The sequence below is a fragment of the Hevea brasiliensis genome, chromosome 8 (assembly GCF_030052815.1).
Source record: "Hevea brasiliensis isolate MT/VB/25A 57/8 chromosome 8, ASM3005281v1, whole genome shotgun sequence".
Lineage (NCBI taxonomy): Eukaryota > Viridiplantae > Streptophyta > Magnoliopsida > Malpighiales > Euphorbiaceae > Hevea > Hevea brasiliensis.
Window position 1 is genome coordinate 85,122,388 of NC_079500.1, and position 25,516 is coordinate 85,147,903.

Below are 25,516 nucleotides of genomic sequence, written 5' to 3' on the forward strand. Positions count from 1 at the left end.
AACTCTTGTAGCTTTTGGTCCACATAAGCATCTGGGATATATTTTTGTCTGAACTCCCGTAGAAAATCATTCTATGTTAGCACTGAAGGTCCTACTAGACTATGGGGAATGGTTTTCCACCAGTCATATGCATCCCCCTATAGTAGTGACATCGAATACTCAAATCTCAGCTCTTCTGTGCAATGTAGCTTCTTGAACACCCTATCCATTCTCTCTAACCACTGTTCTGCCTCTAGAGGATCTACTGTCCCCTTGAACTCAGTAGCCCCATATTTCATCAATTTGTCATACTGCCTAGCTGAAGACTGTGGTTGTACCACTGGTGTCTGTAGTGGGACTTGAGTAGGCATATTACCAACCATCTGTTGGAATATTACAGCCATCTGCTGAGCGGACTGAGCAGGGAACTGAAGTACTGAGGGGGCTGGTGCGGCTGATCCACCGACATTGTGTAGGGTTGGGGCATCCCCTTGTACCTCAGCCACTATTGATTGATCGACTGAACGATCCCCTTCTTCCATAGTCAATTTGAGGATCTTAGACCTCCTGAACAAATAACACAAGGAGATTTCCTCCTGTTAGTGCATATTTATAATGTAATGTACTGTATGTATTAAACAATGACATTGAACAGTTGTACTACGAAGAAAGAATATTCAAATTACAGGTCAAAATAGAATTTAAAAACTAGCTTTGATACCACTAAAACATGTCACACCCTACCCCTCCGTAAGGCATAACATGATCTCGTAGTATACCTAATGAATTACTAACTTCGTCTACTGATAACCCATTAAATACACTACAAGGGATTTTAAACCTTTTCTTACTTCTTTTTACAGTGGTGAGCACTATTTACAGGCGTTAAAAAAATTTTTAACTGAAGTGAAACCAGATAACACATTTGAAGAATTAATAATTTCTGTAAATATTTTGGCAGAGTGCCATCTGTATTTTGAATAAAACAATTCTTCAAAAACCAATAAAAAACACTTCCAATATTTTGTTCAATCCCCCAATCTCCAATATCCAATCAACATAATAAGTTTCTCAACATTTGTTAACTAAAATCCATAATAATTTTTCAGTATTTTCAAAAGCTGAGATAAAAGAAATATATCACAATATTTACAAGCCAAAATAATTTACAAATTTAGTTTACAACTTCAATGTACAATTTTAATTTACAACTGCTTAAAACCAAGAACAATACATACATACAGTGAACATATATTACAATACAAAATGTAAAATATGGTATACTCAAAATACCCGATGAACTCTTAATGTAGCACTAGCAGCCTAGTCTGTTGCCCTGTCAGTCTGTCTACCTGCGACAGCAATGAAAAGCTATCGCTGAGCCAATGTCTCAGTGGTGCACAACATTAACAAAATGAAACTTTAAATCACAAATCATAAGTCGTATAAATAGTGGATACTTAAAACAATAGTTAAATTCAAAGACAATGAATGTCATAAAGAATTTGAACTTCATTTCACAATATCACAATAAATATCAATAAATCATACACACAGCTTAATCATGTTCCAAAGTTCAATTCATCCCAAAAGCCGATAGCTAGTGAGAAATAACATAGCTAGCTAGCAATAGTATGAGTGTACTCATTCTATTCATCCTCAACAGGCACACACCTCAACACTTCAGCCAGAGAGGGAATTCAAAGTCAATTCGTCCCACTAGACAAGCTAGCAAGGAATTCAATCAATATACATGATAGCTGTGGTTTCAAACCATTTATAATGTTTTTCAAGCAATAAGTATCCATCAAATATCATTCAAACAATTTTTCACAATTTAAAACAATAACAAACAAATTGTCATAATTTATTTCAATTGAAAATTCAAAAGAAATAGCTGTTGTGCACAAACCTCTTATAAATGTCTCTTGGCCTTGACTCAGTATTTCCTTCCCCTTCCCTGAGTCTTTGCTAACTGAAACACACAATTTGAAGTGTTTCAGTACTCATTTAAACTGTCTCTAACAATAAGGCTTAATAATTAATTTATTGAATTCTATTATTTTCCTTAGTCAACCTAAAATGTTAACCCTCGATTCACTCTAAGTGAATTAGGTATAATGTTACCAATATGTCATATTTTATAGCCCTTTAGTGTTGGTATATGTTACCAAATTCATTTTCAAGTATATTGCATTTTATTGCAATTTGTCGGATCTCGGCATACTAATTTGACCTAGCCAGACGACCTAGCTCCCTCGGTTTTCAGGTTTTGGTCCAAACTACAAACTTTTAGGTCTATGTCTTACTGCACACGAGGCAAAATTTCAGGTCATTCTGAGTTGTATAGACCAAGATATGGTCAATTTACCAATGCTGGATAGAATGCACTAAAATGGTAGGCTTAGGTCATTTTTAGGTCACTTTTGGTTCGGCTAGTTTTGGTACTTGAATTTTTACAAGCTGTTTGGCTTGGTTCTAGCCATTTTTGGGCTTTGGTGTCTTCATAAGAATTGTAGATCTATGTCTGAACTATGCATGGTAAAAATTTCAGGTCATTTGGACATGGTTTGAGTAAGTTATGGTCAAAAAACTAACTACTGCCCAAATGGTCAATTTTCAGGCTTTCAAGTCACTAATTTGGATTTGGTCATTTTTCAAGTTACCTTCTAGGCAGAATTTAGGTAGGCTTCTTTCATGAAAGTTGGCACATTTTGTGCCTAGTTTCACCTCCAATTAGTCTCATACCAATTTGGAGTTACACACTTAAGGTTCTAAGCTAAAATATACACTACCCTATTACACACTATTCATCACATACCAATTATACATTCTATACCTACCAAGCTAATCCTTTCATGCCAATTCTGGTTTGTACCATACCATTAACATACATAACAACACATTTTGGTCATTTTTTATACCTATAACCATTCTCAATATACACACTATAACACATAATTTTTCTAAGTCCAATTACAATAATTTAACCACATGAACATACCTCATTTACATGTCCAAATCCAAACAATTATTCACATACACATGCTGCCACCATAAGCAACATAATTCAACAAACCAAACCATGAAAAAAAACATTTCTAACTGAACTTTAAAGTTGCTGAATCACCTCATGAACACATCTCCTTCAAATTTGCTTTCAAGCTTCCAAAACCAAGTGCACTATCACACATACACTTAGTATACATTATCCAAATTATTTCTATACACATAAACACTTACATCAACATCTTAAACTACCATTAACATGTAAAAAAAAAATAAATATGTTGTGTTCTCATGGCTACCGAAATGGTGTTTCACCATTAAAACATCAAACTTCAAAAATTCTTCCATAAATCAACTACCAACAACATCCACTCAAAGTTTAATGAAGCAAGATTGAAAAATACACACTTACCTCTATTGGACTTCTTTAAAAACTCACCAAAACTTATCTTTCTTGCTCCTAGTATGCTGCCCAAGGTGTGTAGACAAGGTTTAGTGAAGGAACCTAGTAGAAAAAGTGACTTAACCAAGGTTACATGGAGCTCACCATGGACGGCTATGGAGTTTTCTCTCAAGTTGATTTTGGCTTGATGTCCCAAGTTTGAAGATGATAGAATTTTCTGTCCAAAGGCTGATTAAAAGTCCACTTAGGTGATGTTAGTGGAGCAATAATGAAGTTTATGATTTGTTTAATCCATGTTTTCCATAATTCCACATTTAACCTCTTTTCTTTCACTTTTTAGATTATGTACCACCATTTTAATTTTTCATGACATTTTCAAAGTGTAATATCATTTATTTTTAATGGAAATTTAGGTCAAAAGGAAACTCGGGATGTCAAATGACCATAATGCTCTTATTCGGGTTGCATTCCCAATTTTTCGGTAACACCGAGTTTTGACATTTTCTCGATTTCTCGTTTTTCTTTGTACTAATTAATTAATTTTTCTTTGATATTTCTAATGAAATTTATACTTCAATAGACATTTATTTAAGTCTTAAAAATATTTTCCATGGTTCCCCATAGTCCAAGGCTAGTCAACAGTCCGCGTCGCAACTTTCTGGTGCGGTCATTCATCGCTATGGTTCTCGGCTCATTTAACTTGGTTACATTTCATTGCTATTAGTTTTTCTTTGTTTTTCTTATATTTTATTTTCTTTTATTTCATTATTTTCATGTCTCCTCACCCATATCTAAGTGTAGTTCTAGGCATCCTAGCTGTCTGGCCAACACTGGTCACCGGAACAGTAGAACGCACTACCGAACATACGGTTGTTACAATAAGCTAGTAATAATAAAAATTGGCACTATGGCCATCGGGAAGGCATAGAGCCAGTAGAACAATCATCTTAGACATATGTTCTCTGTCAATGATTATCCTTGTGAGTAGTACTGCAATATGTAGTCCCTAATTGGTATACCAATTAATCCAAGCTATATAAATGAGTCTAGGTGTACTTTGGGCATAATAGTATTATTAAGTATTTATAATTTCATTAACTCATGTTATTTTTATGCTTAACAATTTATTCTAATTCATTTCATCTCATATGCCTAATTGTTTTATGGACTTTTATTTAGGTCTAGATTTGGTGCACTATATTTATTTGAAGTTTGGCCACACTCCCTTCATAGAATTTGTTTCTCTATGTCTTATAGTCACTCAAAAATTTTTATTACAATTTTTCAAGTTTTGTAGAATTAATTATGGCCAAATCATTGTCTTGGACTCATGTACCCTATTCTACCAGGGCTCATGTTCAGATCAGTAAATTTGACTCCCATTTTAGGGTTCTTATGTTCATAATTTGAGGACCAAGTCCAAAACAAAGTTGGAGCCCTATTTCTTAGGGTTACAGATCAGTATGGCTCAACCTAATTGGAGTTTTCTAGTTGGAGATATAGCTAAATGAGTGTTCTGAGGTCAAATGGTTCTTTTGAAAATTTCCAGAATTTATATGTTAACTTAACCTAGTCAATTGAACTAGTTCCCTAGGTTTCTAGGTTTTGGTTAAAAGACCAATATTGTATATATATATGTCTTATAAAACTTTTACCATTGGTTTCATTGCATTTTGATTTTTATAGACCAAGTTATGGCCATTTTACCAAAACTGGTCGGGTGAGCTTTAGTCCAGAAAATTCTGGGCAGAATGGTGTAGGTTAGTTTGGTGTCCTAACTTGAGTGAACAATTTCATTTGGTTAGAGGCATTTATAGGCTTGGTGTTCTCAATGAAAGTTGTAGTCCTAGGTCTAACCTTTCCAATGGTTAAAATTCAGGTCATTTAGACATGTTTAGAGGAAGTTATGGCCAAATAAACATGTACTGTTCATTTGGTCAATTTTCTCGGTTCAAGGTCTGGACATCCGAATTGGGCAGTAAATTGGTCAACTTATAGATATAATTTGGGCATGGTTTCTTCATGAAAAATGGGGCATTTTGTCCTAGGTTTCATCTTCAATTGGCCTCACACCAATTGGAGTAACACAACTCTAGTTATAACTCAAACAATGCACTGGACTCAAAGGTCTGATTTTCCTACATAAGAATCAACACTCCCAAATTCAATTCTCCCAACTCCACAAACTTCATTTGACATATATAGCACTTCTAATGGTCATTAAATCATCTCAACATCATCCATTTCAAGACACGCATCAATTTCCTCAAAGTTAGGTCAAAAACTCTAACTCACAATTGCTCAATTCATGTAAACACATGCCAATCAATTTGTTCATCACAATTACTCATCAATATCACTAATAAACACAAATAATTTCCTCAAAACTATCAAACCAACTGTTATAATGGCTGTTGAAATTTAGTAATTTCCTATCCCTATGAATTTCTTTTAATTTCGTATCAATCTAACTTAATTTAGCAAGCTTATCATGCTTAGAAAAGAAATAGAAATGAATTAGTGCACTAACCTCTTTAACCACTTTATTGGCTTGTTAAAACGTTGAATTTTCTTCACTTGATGGCAATCAAAATGTTCCTCTTGATGTGGCGATTAATTTTTATGAAGGGTATTTAGGGTTTTATGGGGAGAAAAGGGAGGAACTCAAGCTTGAGAAAGGAAAAACAATGGAGGAAAGAAGTTTGAAGGGTGCTGGCCATGAAAGAAATGAGAGGAAGAAGGTGAGTTTTTAATCAATTTATCTCACTTTAATTTCTTTCTTATCCCTTACCATTAGTATGTCATTTTCCTTTTAGTTACTTTTTCTTTTAATGATGTCATTATGACATCATAAAAGCTTATATCATAATTTTTTTCTTTTCTTCTCTTTTCTCATTTTCCATATTATAATTTCATGATTCTAATTTATTTTATGTGTTTTAATCTTTCTCATTTTAAATGACACTTAGGTCAAAATTCAACTGTGGGGTTGAAATGACCAAAATGCCCTTCTTTAGGCTCACCGGGTTATTTTTGTCTGTACCGATAAATAAATTTTCTTGGATTTTCTTTGACATTTTTAATGTCATTTGTACCTCATTAACCCTTAAATTAAGTCCCGAAAATTATCTATCGGGATTCCTCACGTGTCTGGGGTTAGTAACTGTCTTTACCAATATTTCCCCATACGGTCACCCATCGCTGTGACCCTGGCTCGTTTAACCGAGTTACACTTCGTTTCTTTTAGTTTTCTTTAATTTTTCTTAGTCTATATTTAGTCAATTTATGTTTCCTCACTCTAGTTTGAGTCTAAATCTAGACATTCAAATTGTTCGAACAGAAAATTAGTCGTCGAAATAGTAGGATGCACAGACTACCTATAGTGAGGACATTACATTTATGGGTTTTTGTGTCCTCATAAGAGTTGTAGCTCTATGTATAAGCTATCCATGGTAAAAATTTCAGGTCAATTGGACCTGCTTTGAGTAAGTTATGGCCAAAACACTGACTGCTGTCCAAATGGTCAATTTTTAGGTTTGCAGAGTCACTAATCTGGATTTAGTCAATTCTCATGTCACTTTTTGGATAGAATTTAGGTAGGCTTTCTTCATGAAAGTTATCACATTTTGTGCCTAGTTGCACCTCCAATTAGCCTCATACCAATTGGAGTCACACACTTAGGGTGATAGGCTCATTTGCGCACTGCCCTTTACATGCCTCTTAAACACCAAATCAAATACATTTTTACCAACTACATCTTCACTTCCCCAAACCATTCTGTATTTGGCACTAACCATAACTATTAATTTCTTTACATTATAGGTCAACTTGGACAGAATATAACAACCTCGCAATACACCAAATGCAATCATAATTCACAAAGTCCAAACCCAACAATATATACACATAATCACTTCTAATTATTACACATACTTCCATCACCAATTTACATACCTTATCACTATTATTCCACACACATATGCTGCCATTTTTTGTACAATACTTCAACAACATTTCATGAACTTAAACATTACTAAATTTCATTATGGGACTGCCCAAGTAACACATTCACACCAAACTTCCATTTTTACTTTTCAAGCTCACCATTCAAACTTTATAGATGGAAATCAACTTCAATACATATAATGTAATACCCTCACTGTAGCAATTCCGTACATTCTACTGTTTTGGTGACCGGTGTTAGTCTGAATAGCTAAAACGTCTGGAAAAATATTTAGATTAGAGTGAGGAGTCATAAATAACTCAAATAATAATAAGAAAAATTAAGGAAAAATTTTAGAAATAAAATACAACCAAGTTAAATGAGCCGGTGTCCTAGCGATGGGTAACCTAGTGGAAAGTTGCAGTCTTCGCAGCTAGGAGCCCTAAACCCAGGAGAAAATTCATAAAATAATTTTTGAGACTCTAGAGAAGAGTTATTGAGGTTTCTATGGCATTAGAATGCCAAGAAAAGGTTTAGAAAAATTTTTCAATCGGTACAGATAATTTTAGTCTGTTAAGCCAAACGGAGGGCATTTTAGTCATTTCGTCTTCAGAGATGATTTTTGGCCGACTTTTCCAACTAAATAAACAATTATTATGACATAAAATGTGAATAAATATTGCTAAAAATTAAATTGAAAATGAGTAGAGAAGAGAAGAAAAGAAAATGAAAGCAAATGCTAATTATGACATCATATGATGTTATTTAAATTTTCTCCACCAATCATAGTTTATTAAACTCATTAAAAGGGATAAGGAAGACGAGAAATTGACAAAAAATCTGCATCTTCAACCTTTGGGCAGCCAAAAATGTAGAGAGAGAGAGAGACGAAAGAAAACTCCATGGAAGCTTGATCAAGCTTGAGCTAACCCACCCAAATCACCCCAAAACCCTAGCTCCCTTCACAAACATTTACCCTTATACCTAGAGCAAGTCTTGGGCAGCAAAAAGAAAGAGAAAAAGAAGAGTTCTCAAGCTTTGAAAATTAGCTAAATCAAGGTTAGTGCCTATACTTACTTCCCTATCTTTTTAATCTTTGTTAGGAAGACAAATTAAATGAGAATTTATTGTAGAATTGAACAAAACAATTATATTGAAGTATGTATGAGAATTGGAAGCCATGGGAGAAGGATGAGATTTGTTGATTTGTATGAATTGAATTGTTTAGAAGTGGTTTGTGATGAGAAAACTTGAGTTAGATGTTGGATTATGTGTGTTGGATGTGTTAGATGGCATGATAGCATGAAATGGACACTTGGAAATTCGAGTTTGTGAAAAAAATTAGGGTTTGCTTATGAAATGGGATATTAACCTTGTAATGGTCAATTAGTGACCATTTGAATGTGTGTGAGGAGAAATTGAAGTGAGTAAGAATAATGGAGTTGAGCTTAGGCATACTGCCCTTGATGACCTACAGGACTAGTTGTGAGTCCAGCAGGTTTGGGCAGTTATAAATAGAGTTGTATAGGTTCAATTGGTGCTAGGCCAATTGGAGATGAAACTAGACACATAATAGCACAACTTTGGTGAAGAAACCTTGCCCAGAAAACTAAACCAAGTTGACCTAAAAATTACCCTAATTCGGGTGGCCAACATGCTGTCCCTGAAAAATGACCAAATGAAGAGTATTTGTTCAAATGGACATAACTTAATGTAGAAAAGTTCTAGTGATCTAAAATTTTACCAGAAGAAATCTAATACATAGCCATATAACTTTCATGAAGAACACAAATCCAAATTCAGACCTTAACCTAGTCAAATTGCCAACCAAACTTGGGTCACCAAATTTGGCAGAACTAAATTGCCCTGAAATTCTGGGTACAGGTCAATCCGGCCAATTATTGTAAAATGATCATAACTTGAGCTAAAAAACTCCAATTAGAGTGATTCAAAAAGGAAATTAAAGAAGACACATAAAGGAACAACTTTGAAGAAGAAAATTTTGCCAAATTTCTACTGTAACAATGACTAATGGAACAGTAAACTTAGCGTATGAAATCTAAAAATTTTGAATAACATAAAATAAGCTTTGTAATAGTATTAGAAATCAATACCAACAAAAATAAAATGCAAAATGTGGTATCTTGGTGAACTTAGGTTTAATAAATTTATCATGTATTAAAAAGTCAATAATTTGAGTGAATAGTAATGTGAATAGTAATACAAAGATAGAAAGTGTAAGAACTAAATTGGTAGAGGAAATTAAGGTATAAAATTTGGAATCCATGAAATGTTCATGGATTATTTAGATAGAAATAGTAATTTACCTAAATGACTTAATGAACATTTAAGTTATGTGAATATATAATTAAGATTTGTATTCCTATTACTAGTAGGTCTAATAAAACATGAGTGATACCACTTGAATATGAAATGAAATTTACCTAGATGGATTGTTGAGACTTATACTAATATATTAACAATACAACTTGAAGTATGAAATGTAATTTACATGAATAAATTGTTGAATGAATAAATGTGATAAAAGTGTTATTTGGGATTTAGGTTCCCATCAAGAGAGAAAGGAAAGATGTTTTGAATGTGAATTGTAATTAGTATGAATATTATGGTGAATGTATAAATTATAGAATTTGTCATGAAATAATGAAGTCATAAAACACAATATATTAATATTTAATGATATTATGTGCCCTTGTATAGCCTAGACATGTGTGTCAGATTAGATAAATTGGCATGCCAATAGGGTATTGTTTTAGCAGTACTGCGAAAGGCTTTATGCCTGTATTCATGGCTTTATGCCCGCACTCATGGCTTTATGCCCGCATTCATGGCTTTATGCCAACATTCATGGCTTTTATGTCCGATTATGTGTTATCATGGCTTTTTAGCCATACTGACTGCATATGTGGTTGACGTTCTATGTCCCATGGTATGACGGCCTGAGGCATCGCGGTGTCCAGTGCCAACGACCCGTTATGCAGTTTAATCAGCTTGTCATATGTTACTTGAGCAAAGAATAAAAAAAAATTATTGAAATAAGTTAAAAAAATTAGAAACTAAATAAATCAGTGAGAAAAATATGAAAGGTATTAAACTAGTATTAAGAATTTAATTATTACGAAATGATCCATAACACATAGAAAATATTAAGAGAGTAAATGAAAGACTAGCAAAATAAGCATAACGTAAGTAATTATTAGAAATGCATCCTCCATAATAAAATAAACATAAACTAAATATTTAGATTTATTTGTACATTATATAAATGATTATTGTAAACTTATGACAGAAGAGATTCTAGAGAGCAACATAAATGATGAAAAATATACTGTATGGCAAATTTCATATGAACCCAGTAAAATTCTTGAGTATAGAAAATATGCTCCAATTATTTTTATTTGTATATATTATTTCTTGTTATATTATTGCACCACTAAGCAGCAATGCTTAGCACAATGGATTTATTTCCTCGTGCAGGTACTGAAGTTAAAGCCTAGCGAATACTAAACAGAGATTTTAGAGTCTGATCTGCAGAGTGTTCAAGTTTGTCGCCTCCTCAGCAATGCATATAGATAAGGCCCATATAGATCATATTATGTATTTTGTACATTATAATTAGTTATTATTTGTAATGTAAACTATGAATTGTATATTGAAATATAGATTATGGAACTGTAATTAATTTGTAGATCATGCAAATTATAAAATTATGTAATTATTTTGTAAATTATGTAAATTAAGGAAATTTTAAAATTTTGCTTATGTAATTTGAGAATGTTTACATATGAAATTGAGATATATGAAGGAGATGTGAATTATGAGATGGTTATGAGAACAATTGATGAGATTTTTATTATAAAATATTATTGAAAATTTCAAGCAGGTGAATAGTGAAGTATGCTAACTCATAATAAAATAGAGGAAACTCTGCTGGTTTCTCCATATAAAAATAATTGATATTAAAATATAACGAGAAAATTTTTTTTAAAGAAATAAAGTAAGATAAGTTAGGGTGCTCCGGCACCGAATCTAGCACACTTTGCTCGGCTACACTGTAGTCGGGTGAAGGGTGTTACAGACACACGGGCCGTGTACTATGAGACAGCCAGTTTCCTAATTCGAATTCCAGCTCTTTTTTACACACTCCAAATAGACTCCTAGTGCTTTTGGGTTTCTAAAGACCTAACCCTAGACCAGCTATTATAAATAGAAGCAGAAAATGACAACAAGGAAGTTCTTCTTTTGGAGTTTTCAGAAGCGTTTTCATTTTTCATACTTGTATTCTCTATAGCCATCATGAAGAGCAAAACACCAGCACAAAAGGGAAATCCTGAGCCGAAGTCCCTCACGGATCGAGACTGCAGTGAAGGAGTGAAAGCGTGAAAAACACAAGTTTATACCATTGAATTTAGAAATTTTCACCTAGGGTCACATGCATCATGCAAGATTTATTTTTATCTATTTGATTTCAATGATAAAGTTTTTGGATCTGTATTTGCCATTTAAGATTTTAAAATTAATCAGATTAATTTTAGAACCCTAGATTAGATCAGAAACAAATACACTAACCTCTTGATGTACTACAGTATATTTGTGCCTTTCAGATGCATCTTCAGGACACCAGATGTTGTCTCTCTAGCTTGTCCACACTAAGAACACCTATGGCAGCCCTTGACCAGCTTCTAAAGCTTTTTCTATTAATTAGAAAATCAAGTTCTGCCTTTTAAGCGATTAAAGATGTAAACAGGACACTAAAAATGATTTCTAGTATTTTTAATTCAAAAGATTGTTTGCTAATCTCTTGGAATAGATGAGAGATGAAGAAGAAGAGAGGGAGAGCTTCAAAGTGGCAGCACAAAGGAGGAGTAGCTACTGGTTGTGTTATTTTATTTTCATAACAACACTTATATAGCTAGGTCAACACATTAAACCCTTGCCACATGTTACCCTCTAATTGGTTCTAGGTTTAATTGACCCAATCACATCGTGCCAAGTGTCAAATCTTTATTTAATCTTAATTTTAATCATCTTACATGATTAAAAAATAATTGGCAAGCTTATGTACAGTGCCATGTGTCACCATCTCATGGTGCCACATGTCACCCTGTGAAATGAACAAAATGCCCCTGTATTTTAATTTTGAGTTCTCAATACAAAATAATTATTTCTCTTCTTCTAATCAATTTATATCAAATATAAATCAATTAATTAATCTTTATTAATTAATATTTCTTTAATTAAATTCATATTTAAACACTTTAAATATAAATTTAACTTGTACTGTACATCCAATAACCTAGATTTGGTTTCAAGTCATGCTAAGGACTTTGCAATCTAATTGCAAACCAAACCTATTTAATTAATCAATTGAACTCTTTAATTAATTAATTAAATCATATTTAATTAGGTGATAACTTGTGTATGTGTGTGACTCACTAGGCTTATCACTAATTAGTAATGAGATATGACATCAACTCTTAATATCATCAGAACTCTTTCTTACCATAAATGATTTCTCTAAATCATTTTATGCACCTCATACACCATGGTTAACACCTAGCATAGCATGCCATGGCCACCTAATCAGTAATAAGGTTTACCTTAAATGAACCTATAATCATATGTTACCATGCACTAGAATCTCTCTGTTACAAAATCCCAACTCAAGCTGAAGTCATGATTTATGTCAAACCCTATCTGCTATGAATATTATGTTCTCTTTTAATTCCAGTTCTTGATTAAAAGATTTTCTCATTAGAAACTCTTTTTTGAATAAATCTATCTGTCCTGGCTAGGAACTTGAAACATCAAGAACAATTAAATAAACATAAGATTTTATCTCTATTTACTTAGAGGAACAGATTCCATCTTGATCAACACCTACCTCCATATATAAGTAGTAGGAGCCAACACATGCCCATATACCCATACACAGTACAAGTATGAAAGCAGTATCAAACTCAAACAACCTATATACAAGATAACTGTGCTATCTTAGGTCTAAAGATTATATGTACTGATATGATTTATGACAATGCATTGACAAAAGTAAACTCTATGTGCTTGTCAGAAGTGTCACTGGTTCGGCCTACTTATTATTTATAAGTGCCTATCATGTTTGTCATATGGCATGAGACTCGCCATTCCATCTTATTTATATCTCATATAAATAACTTGGGAACAAACATGAATACAATCTTTCTGGATAAGTCATGTCCTTATTTTGAAGTATCCTCGATTGTGAACCTATTTATGATACTATGTACTAGAAATACTGTCACTCATATTCTTAACTTAAAAATAGAATTTCTAACAAAATATCAATGGACCTTTTCTATTACACATAAATATATTATGTAAACGGAAAAGTGGAAATGCCTTTTATTAATAAAAATATGTACAAGATATATACTAAATGATATGCTCTACGGCATACTATTAACAATCTCCCACTAGCACTAGAGCCATTCATTACAATATCTTAGACCCATCTTCTCAAGATGTCGGTCTAGCTGAGTTTGTGACATAGGCTTAGTGAATGGATCAGTTGGATTTTCAGCTGATGCTATTTTCTGCATGGCCACATCGCCTCACCCAACTATTTCTCTAATAATATGGTAGCGCCTTTCTATGTATTTGGATTTCTGGTGAGACTTGGGTTCCTTAGCCTGTACGACTGCTCCATTGTTGTCACAGTATACTAGAACTACTTACTCAATGGAAGGAACTACTGCAAGTTCTGTCACGAACTTTTTTATCCAAACAGCTTCCTTTGCAGCATCTGATACAGCAATATACTCAGCCTCTGTAGTGGAATCTATAGTCGCGCTCTATTTGGAACTCTTCCAACTGACTGCACCTCCATTACAAATGAACACATACCCAGAGGAAGACTTTCTATCATCGATATTTGATTGGAAATCAGAATCAGTATAACCATCCAATTGTAAGTGTGACACCCCTCACCCGACTACAGTGTAGCCGAGCGAAGTGTGTCACACTCGGTGCCGGAGCACCGATTTTATCTTCATTCATTTTTATTCTTCCTTTTGAATATAACTTGTGAAATATAATTTATTTAAGCCATTTATCGAAATTATAATTTATTTGAGGTTCCGAGAATTTTATAGAAAATCCGGCAGAGTACCGGCTAAAAATAGAGAAAATAGTTCTTCGGAACCTGTGAAAAACACTTCCAATATTCATATATTCGTATTCAATTACTCTCAAACTCCAATAATCATCATCTCAACATTTGTCAACCATTCATTTCTCAATTTCAATTCTTAATCATTCATCTCGTTTGATAGTCATGTAACAGTCACAGATCAATATTCACTTTTCCATTTACAAGCACAAATTTGCATTATTTACATGAAAATCAAAATACATTACATAAGTTTCATTACATATGAGAAAATTAAAATTTATTACAGAATGCCAAAATGACACCTAGTGTCCTACCAATGCACTGCAGAAGTTGAGGTGACACGGACACTATGCAGAACTGTGAACTGCCTTACCGAATCTGTGGTCTACTGGGCCCTCTGTCCAAATCTTCAGTACTTACGCGTTGCAAAAGCGACGCGCTAAGCATAAAGCTTAGTGGTGCAAATAAAACGAGAAAATATAATATGCAAATAAAAATAATAATTTCCTTGCTATTGTGTTCATAAGAAATGAATAATTACTAACTTATTGTTTAGTCGAGGGCTAATCATGTTTTATGATATTAACTTCTTCATGCATTTCGTTAATTATTTTCTTCATGATCTTGAGCTTCTTTGTATTTTTGTAATCATTCTTGATTCTTAATTTTCATATTTTCTTTAATAATCAGTTCAATCACAGTTATACTTTTCCATGCCCAAGTAACCTATCTTTGGATGATGGATCGATAATGTGTCGTTGGCATCGACACCGCGGTGCCTCGGGCCGTCATACCATGGGACGCAGAACGTCAACCATGTATGCAGTCAGTATGGCTAAAAGCCATGATATCACATAATCGGGCATAAAAGCCATGAATACGGGCATAAAAGCCATGAATACGGGCATAAAGCCATGAATACAGGCATAAAGCCTTTCGCAGTACTGCTAAAACAATACCCTATTGGCATGCCAAACTATCCAAACCAATCTTGTTAGGAATACTAGGGCATTTAATACTTTAAAATGTTAATATATTGTGCTTTATGACTTCATTATTTCATGATAAATTTCAATCATAATTCATACATTCATTTGATCATTTATATGATCACAATTCACATCAATTATTCTTTTATACCATTGTACTCAAAATACTTCTCCTCTTTACAATAATGAGAACTAATGTCTCATTCATACATTAATATGGTTTATTTATCCATTCATTATGTTATTCATATTGATCACAATTCTAAACAATGGTTCACATGTACCATTGTATTCAAAACATTTTTCCTTTCTCATTTATACATTCAAGAATCTACTTATGTAATTACAAATTTTATATTTCAAGTTGAGTTACTAATATTTTTATGAATTCCATTTGTGATGGGCATATATGCCCTAACTATCTATTCACATCAATTAGGTGACTTATTTTTCATGTTTCAAGTAATCCATGAATATTTCATGGATTTCAAATTTATGGCCTAAATTTCTTTTTAACAATTTTGACTAGGATGCATAGTCCATATTTGTCATACAATTCTAAGCATTTAAGCTTAGAATTGGTTCTAGGTCTTCATCTTAATTCACTAATCATTTTGATTACTATTCACCATACTAGTCAACCAAAATGTTGACCTTTTTATACTTAATGGATATATTAATTCTAATTACACCAAGATCCCACATTTTGAGTTTTACATTTACTAGTATTAATTGCCAATTGCAATTTAAAGTCCCCTAGATGCATTTCTAATTTCAAATTTTGAATTTCAAGTTTTCATGTCACTATTCATTTCATTAGTCAACTAAAATGTTGACTTTTGCATAAACAATAGGTACATTGGTTTTAGTACTCCCAACATACCACATTTTATATTCAAAACTTATTGGTTTTGGTCAATTTCTCAAAGCTTAGGTCATTTTGGCAAAATTGCCAATTTTTGGTTTTGGTGTCACTATTCACCTTATTGGTCAACAAAAATGTTGACTTTTGGATAGAAAATAGGTGTATTGGTTTTAACACCCCAAACATACCTCATTTTGTATTTAAAACTTGTTGGTATTGGTTGCCAATACCATTTCTAAGCTTAATGCTAATTGAACAAAATTTTCAGATTTGGTGCTTCATTTTTACTGTTCCATTTGTTATTCTTACAATGGGAATTTGAGGAAATGGTAAACATAAAAGTTGTTCCTTATTCTGTCTAGTTGAATTTCTTTTTTTGAATCACTCCATTTGGAGTTTTGTAGCTCAAGTTATGGCCAAAATAAGTTTACTGTTCACGTGCACTGTTCATGCTGCACTTTTGGGTTTTGGTAGATTTTGGTCCAACTTTGGTCAGTAATTTGATCAAGTTAAGTTCATAATTTTGCCTAACTTTCTTCATATGAAATGTTCTACTATGCCTTAGGTTTTCATCAGTTCAAGAATCGCCTAAATCCGAGTTTTCTAGAGAGAGTTATAGCCATCCAAACATTACTGCTCAAATGAAAATTCTGGAAATCTCAGTACAGTAATGATTTGATTAGGTTAATGGCATAATTTGGATTGGTGTCCTTCATGAAAGTTGTTTGTCTATATCTTATCTTGTTACTGTAAAACTTTCAGGTTAATTGACCATATCTACAGTGAGATATGGCCAAATGAACAGTTACTGTTCATTTAGTCATTTCTGCAGGGGCTGTTTGCAGGGTATCCGGATTGGGGCCAACTTTTGGTCCACTTGCTTTGGTCTTTTGGGCATGGTTTCTTCAGCAAAAATGTGCCATTATAAGCTTAGTTTCACGTCCAATTGGCCAAACACCAATTGGACCAACACAGCCAAAGATATGGCAGTCCAAGTGGACTAAAATTTCAGTCACCCTGCTGCACTCCTTAGGCAGCCTACACATTCACTTTGCCATGCTATATTTCAGTCCAAATTGTGTTAAACTTACCTAAAATGGTCACTAATTGACCATTAAAATGTTCTCTAACAATTTCCTAAGCCAAGTCAAATTTTCACTCCTAAACCCTAGCTCAAAGTCATGGTTTTCACAATTTCTTTAGTTAACTCTTTCATTCTTTTTATATATATATATGTATACACTTTAAACATAATCTCCAATTCACTCTAAGTCCATTAATACAATCAAACTCATTCCTTCCTTAGGGCTGCCAAAATTCAAGGGATGCATACACTTAACTTTTATTCATTTAATTTACAATTTCTCACTTATTTCAAGCTTCTAACATGGAATCAAAGAAGTATATATATAAGTAGGCACTAACCTCACTTTAACCTCTTGTAGGGCAGATTTCTCCAAGCTAAAACTTCACTTTCCTTCACTTTCTAGGCTGCCAAACACTTCCCCAGAGGTAGAGACAAGTTTTTAGTGAAGGGACTTAGGAGAGTTTGTGGTGAAATAAGGATGAAAATGGAGCTTTGGTTGAGATTCAATGGAGGAAGAGGGGAGGGGATGTAAAACGTTTTTGAAGGAGAAGAAAGGGCTGCTGTTTGCTTTTTAATTTCTTTGGTCCTTATTTGTCTCTTTTATTAGTTAATTAAATGGATTGCTTGCATGTGATTGGTGGAGCTTTTAAATGACATCATAATGATGTCATATTTGGCATTTTATTGATTTTTCTTTTCTAATCATTTTCAATTCAATTTTCAACAATATTTATTCACATTTTATGTCATAATAATTATTTACTCAACTGGACAAGTAGGCCAAAAATCGTCTCTGATGGCGAAATGACCAAAATGCCCTCCGTTTGGCTTAACGGGTCAAAATTGTCTGTACAGATTGAAAAATTTTTCTAAATATTTTCTTGGCATTCTAATGCCATAGGAACCTCAATGACCCTTCTCTGGAGTCCCAAAAATTATTTTATAATTTTTTCCCCAGGTCTAGGGCTCCTCGTTGCGAGAACCGCAACTTCCCTCTGGGTTACCCATCGCTTGGGCACCGGCTCATTTGACTTGGTTGTATTTTATTTCTAAAATTTTTACTAAATTTTTATTATTAATATTTGAGTTAATTATGGTTCCTGACTTTAGTTTAAATATTTTTCCGGACGTTCTAGCTGTCCGGACCGACACCGGTCACCGGAACAGTAGAATGTACGGAGTTGCTACCGGGAGGATGTTACAGTAAGTCTCCACCTCCATAGATCAAGAACAAATCCTTAGTTCTTCTCAAATACTTAAGGATATTCTTGACAGCTATCCAGTGTTCTAAACTTGGATTGGATTGATACCTGCTAGTGAAGCTAACAGCATATGCGATATCCGGCCTGGTACATAACATTGCATACATTAAACTTCCAATAGCCAAAGCATATGGAATCTTGGCCATCTTATCTCTTTCTTCAGGTGTATTTGGAGACATCTCTTTAGAAAGGTGGATACCATGTCTCACTAGTAATAATCCTCTCTTGGAATCAAGCATATTATACCTCTTTAACACCTTTTTCCAAGTATAGACTTTGGGATAGACAATTATTCTTTTCGCTCTATCTCTGTGGATGCAAATCTCAAGAATATAGGTTGCCTCCCCTAAGTCTTTCATGGAGAATGTATTTGACAACTATACCTTTACAGTTGTCAACATACCTCTGTCATTACCCATCAACAATATATCATCCATATATAAGACAAGGAAAGTGATAGCACTGTCACTAACCTTCTTATATACACATGGCTCATCCTCATTTTTTATAAAACCAAATGATTTAATGTCTTCATCAAAATGGATGTTCCAACTCCTCGAAGCTTGCTTCAACCCATAAATGGATCACTTTAGCTTGCATAACTTGGAACCATCTTGGGATTCAAAACCCCTAGGTTGTTCCATGAAAATGTTTTATTCAATGTATCCATTGAGAAAAGTTATTTTGACATCTATCTGCCAAATCTCATAATCATAGTATGCAGCTATTGCTAATAGAATCCTAATTGATTTAAGCATGGCAACAGGCGAGAAAGTCTCCTCATAGTCGATTCCTTGCCTTTGGTGAAACCCTTTCGCTACTAGCCTTGCCTTATAGGTCTCTACCTTTCCATCAGAACCAATTTTCTTCTTGAAAATCCATTTGTTCCCTATAGGTACAATACCTTCAGGTGGGTCAACAAGATCCCAAACTTGATTCTTATACATGGAATCAATCTCGGATTTCATAGCATCAATCCATTTTGAAGAGTCTATATATGATATAGCTTCTTCATAGGTAAGTGGATCATCTCTATGATTTACTTCTTCATGAGTAGACAACTCTTGTTCTTCTTTATGAAGGAAACCATGTTTCACTAGATGGTGAGATACCCTAGTTATTCTATGAGGAATAGCTGTAGATGTTTCATTAATGGGTGTAGGTTTACTAGATGGATCTATATCCATCAGATCTGTTGGTTGGTCAGAATTCTCCAATTCTAACTTTATTTGCCTTCCTTTGCCTCCTTCTTGAACAAACAATTGTTCAAGAAATGTGGCATCTCTACTTATCACAACCTTTTATGAAGTAGGAAAATAAAAATTATATCCAAAACTATCTTTTGGATATCCAACAAATCGACCTTTTTTTGATCTGGTTTCCAATTTATCAGTGTTCAACTTTTTGACATAAGCTGGACAACCCCAAATCTTAAGATGGTTAAGACTTGGTTTTCTTCCATGCCATATCTCATAAGGTACGGAAGAAACTAATTTTGATGGAATCCTATTCAGAATATATAAAGCTGATTCTAATGCAAATCCCCAAAAGGAGATTGGCATATCAGTATAGCTCATCATACTACGTACCATATCCAATAGGGTATGATTTATCCTTTCAGATACGCCATTCAGCTGTGGCGTTCCTGGAGGAGTCAGCTGAGAAACAATACCGTACTCTCTCAAGTGTTCATCAAATTCAGTACTCAAATATTCACCTCCACGATCTGATCAAAGAGCTTTAATACTCTTTCCTGTTTGATTTTCTACTTCAGATTTAAATTCTTTGAACTTTTCAAAAGATTCATGTTTGTATTTCATCAAATACAAATACCCAAACCTTGATTTATCATCAGTAAAGGTAATAAAGTAATGACAACCGCCTCTAGCCATTTCTTTAAATGGACCACATACATCACTATGTATTAGCTCCAAAATATTTTTAGCCCTTAGCCCTTGTCCAACAAAGGGTGATCTAGTCATTTTGCCCTGAAGGCAAGATTCACAAGTTAGAGTAGGCTCAGAGCCCAATGAGAAAAGAATCCCCATTTTCTCTAGTTTTGTAATCCTATCTTCTGCAACATGACATAACCTTAAGTGCCAAATAAATTTTGAGCTTGAGTTGGTTTTCACCATGGCATTGCATTGATTTAGATCACTTGCATTCATTTTGTGTTTGTCATTATTATCTAAATAATAAAGACCATCATTCATATAACCCAAACCAACATATTTATTTCTAAAATAAATATTGCAAACATCATCTGTGAACTAAAATTCATATCCATTTCTAGTCAAACTAGATATAGAAATGATGTTCTTAAAAGCATCAGGTACATATAAAATATTATCCAAACACAAAACATGTTCGGACATGTAAAAAGATTTAGATCCTATGGCTAAAGCTTTAATAGTTGAGCCATTGCCTATTCGGAGTCTAACATCTCGAGAATGCAAGCTGCTACTATTTGCTATTTCCTGCATATCATTAGAAATGTGTGAACTAGCAACAGTATCTAAAACCCAAGCTGTAGATGAACTATGAGTATCATCAGAATCTAAATAACAAGATATGGACATACCTTCCGAAGGTGTATCCTTCTTGTCCTTCAGAGAAGCAAGATACTCTGGGCAGTTCCTTTTCCAGTGCCCATCCTTCTGGCAGTGGAAACACTTTCCTTTGCCTTCATCAGCTTTAGTCTTCCCTTTCTGTTTAGCTATTTTCTTAAAAGGACCAGGAATCTGAGGTTTCTTTTTTCTTATTGCCCTTCTTCTTGTTAGACTTTCCAACAGAAGAAGATGTAATCAAAGCAACCTCTTTTCCTTTATTGTCCGACATATTCTTTTGGGCAATAACCAGCATGTTAAGTAAACGAACTAAGGTGCATTCCTTTTTAGTCATATGGAAATTTGTCACAAAATTCCCAAAAGACTCAGGAAGGGATTGAAGAATCAAATCCGTCTGTAGTTGGAAATCCATGTTGAAATCAAGATGTTCCAACTGCTCAATCAGCTGAATCATCTTATGGATATGATCCCCAACATTTTGCCCCTCAGACATCCTCATGCAGAACGGCTGCCTAGATATCTCATACCTAGCATTCCTACTGTGCTCACCATACAACTCTTGTAGGTGAAGGAGGATCTCACTCGCACTCTGCATGTTCTCATGCTGCTTTTGTAACTCATTACTCATGGAAGCAAGCATGTAACACTTAGCTCTCATATCATGCTCCTTCCACTTGTCCAAAGTTTCATGTTCCTCTTAAGTGGCCTCTGGAGGTAAAGGACTAGGAATATTTGAATCTAGAACATATCCTATATGTTCAAGGTTTAGGACAAGTTACAAATTTCTTAGCCAATCAGACAGATTAGGTCCTGTCAGCCTATTGCGATCAAGTATGCTTGCAAGGATATTGGATGGTGGTTATTGTTCTGTGCTCATTATTATCAGAAAATTAACTGCAAAAAATAATCAGATTAATTAGTAAATGTATCATGTAATTAACCAAAATGATTATGGTCTTTTAATCAAATTGGTCCTCCCACAAACTTAGCGAATCCTACACTTCCAAAGTAGAAAACGGAAATCCTAGTTGGATGCATTTCTAGTGGGTGATTGAATTCTGATAATTCTATTGATCATCCTCAAGTACATCCATTATTGGAATTACAATAAACTATAAGTGAGCAACTATTTGCCCATCACATCTAATTTGAGGTTCAATTCTTTACCTAGCCCCTAATGCTCAAAATCTTAGGTACATCCATTATTGACTTATCTTGCATTAGTTAAGTTGATCCCATTGAGCCAGTAATTATGCAAATAATTTTAATGTCCTTAGGTACATCCAATATTGGCCACCAAACCATTTACATATTTACAACATCTCATGCCTAACAATTATTCTTAAGAAAATCTCTTAAATTAATTGCATCATATGCAACTTTTTAAAATAATTGGCCTAATGGAGGGCCCATGTTATAATTACTTTAATTATAGCATTTCCAACTTAATCATTTGTGCATATATTCCCATACATCTCATGCATTCATGGACAAGCAGTAAATATGGTATGATCATGGACTTTCTAAGGGATTCAATTCTGAGCCACCAAGAATTGAATTAGGGCATTCCTAGGTGCATTTCATTCATTCATTTTACAAGAGTTGCTGAAGGAGTACATAATCAACACTTGATTTTGAATTCCTCGTACTGGTCCCACCAATGCTCTTGACCTCCTTGATCTTCTTGCAATCCAATTACATAGTAATCCTTGGCATACCAAGGCGAATTTACAATAACTTAAATAAATGAAATTACAACTTAAAAATTATTACAAACTTAATAATACATGCCCAAAATAAATTAAAATAAATTAATCAATTTACAATCCCAAAGAAACATAAAAGAAATAAATCCAATCACATTGGTCTTGTAACACCCTCCCGGTAACTACTCCGTACATCCTACTGTTCCGGTGATCGGTGTCGGTCCGGACAGCTAGAATGTCCGGAAAAATATTTAAATTAAAGTTAGGAACCATAAGTAACTCAAATATTAATAAGAAAAATTTAGTAAAAATTTTAGGAATAAAATACAACCGAGTTAAACGAGCCGGTGCCCAAGCGATGGGTAACCAGAGGGAAGTTGCGGTTCTCGCAACGAGGAGCCCTAGACCCGGGAGAAAAATTATAAAATAATTTTTGGGACTCCAGAGAAGGGTTATTGAGGTTCCCATGGCATTAGAATGCCAAGAAAATACCTAGAAAAATTTTTCAATCGGTACAGACAATTTTGACCCGTTAAGCCAAACGGAGGGCATTTTGGTCATTTCGCTTTCCGAGGTGATTTTTGGCCGACTTGTCCAGTTGAGTAAATAATTAATATGACATAAAATATGAAGAAACATTACTAAAAATTTAAATTGAAATTGAGTAGTGAAGGAAGAAAAAGAAAATGAGAAAAATGCTTATTAATGACATCATGAAGATGTCATTTAAAAACTATAACCAATCCTATTTAAACAACTAATTAACCAACAAATAAAAAGGACTAAATAAAGACCAAATTAACAAAAATGCAGCAGCCATCTCCCTTTCAAGAAAACCAGCCGAAACATACCTAGAACCACCTCCATTGATTTTCAATCCAAACCTTAAATTCCCTCTTCATTTCACCCTAAAACCCTAGAGATCTTTCACTAAAATTTGCCCTAGCACCTTGCTAAACCTTTTGGCAGCCAAGAAGGAGAAAGAAAGTGAAGTTTAGGGGCTTGTGAAATTCTGCCACTCAAGGTTAGTGCTACACTTTCATTTTCACTCTTTTAATCTTAGTTAGAACATCATTTTGAGCTAAGAGATTTTAAGAAATTGAAGTAAATTATATGTGTTAAGTGTACCTTCAAATTTCGGCAGCCCTATGGAAGGATGACTTTGATTGTTTAATAAACTTAGAGTGGCTAGAAATGATGGTTAAGGTATTAACATGCATGGATATTGAACTAAGTATGTTAATTAAAGTTTATGAGCAAATTGATTTGGACATTAGGGTTTGGAAAGGTGAAAATGTGACTTGGCTTAGGAAATTGTTAGAGAACCTTTTAATGGTCAATTAGTGACTATTTTAGGTAAGTTGACTATAGAATGGACTGAAAAATAGGATTGCAAAGTGAAGTTGCAGGCTGCCCTAGGACAGCAGCAGAGGGACTGAAAATTCAGTCCACTTGCACTGCCATAACTTGGGCTGTGTTGGTCCAATTGGTGTTTGGCCAATTGTACATGAAACTAGGCTTATAATGGCACATTTTTGCTGAAGAAACCATGCCCAAAATACCAAAGAAAGAGGACCAAAACTTGGCCCCAATCCGGATACCCTGCCACTGATTCTGCAGAATTGATAACTGTTTATTTGGCCATAACTCACTGTAGATATGGTCAATTGACCTGAAATTTTCACAGCAATAAGTTAAGACATAGAAAAACAACTTTCATGGAGGAACCTACCCCAAATTATGGCCAGAACCTAACCTAAATGGCAGTGGAAGTCACTGTTCATGTTACTGTAGATATGGTAATTTCTGCAGAATGGGAATCCGGCCAGCTGTGGTTTTTGGACCATATCTAGAGCTACAAAACTCCAAATGGAGTGATTCAAAAAAGTAAATTCAACTAGACAAAATAAGGAACAACTTTCATGTTTTACATTTCTTCAAATTCCCAGAGCAACAGTGTCCAATGGAACAGTGAAGTTGACTCACCAAAACTGAAAATTCTGCTTGTGTTGGTTTAAACTTGAAATGGTATTAACACTTAATGCCAACAAGTTTTAAACACAAAATGTGGTATATTGGGAGTGCCAAAGTCAATGTACATATTTTCTATCCAAAAGTCAACATTTTTGTTCACCAATGAGGTGAATAGTAACACAAAAACATGAAATTCACAAATTGAAGAATTTAAAAGTTTCAAATGCCCTAGTATACCTAACAAGATTGGTTTGGATAGTTTGGCATGCCAATAGGGTTCAGTTAGCAGTACTGCACATGGCAATATGCCATTCCATGATTTCATGGCTTTTAGCCATTCTGACTTTGTATTGAGACTTGGCCTTGTGCCTGATATTATTTACAGCTTGTTAGCTGTTCTGTTGCACATCGGGAGATGCATATGTGAACGATGGTGTGACGGCCCGAGGTGCTAGGTACCCAGTGCCAGTTTACCCGTTATCCAGTCCAGTTGTCTAGTGTAGGTTACTTGGGGCAACCAAATGAATAAAAGTGAGCAACGTTAACGAAATAATGGATATA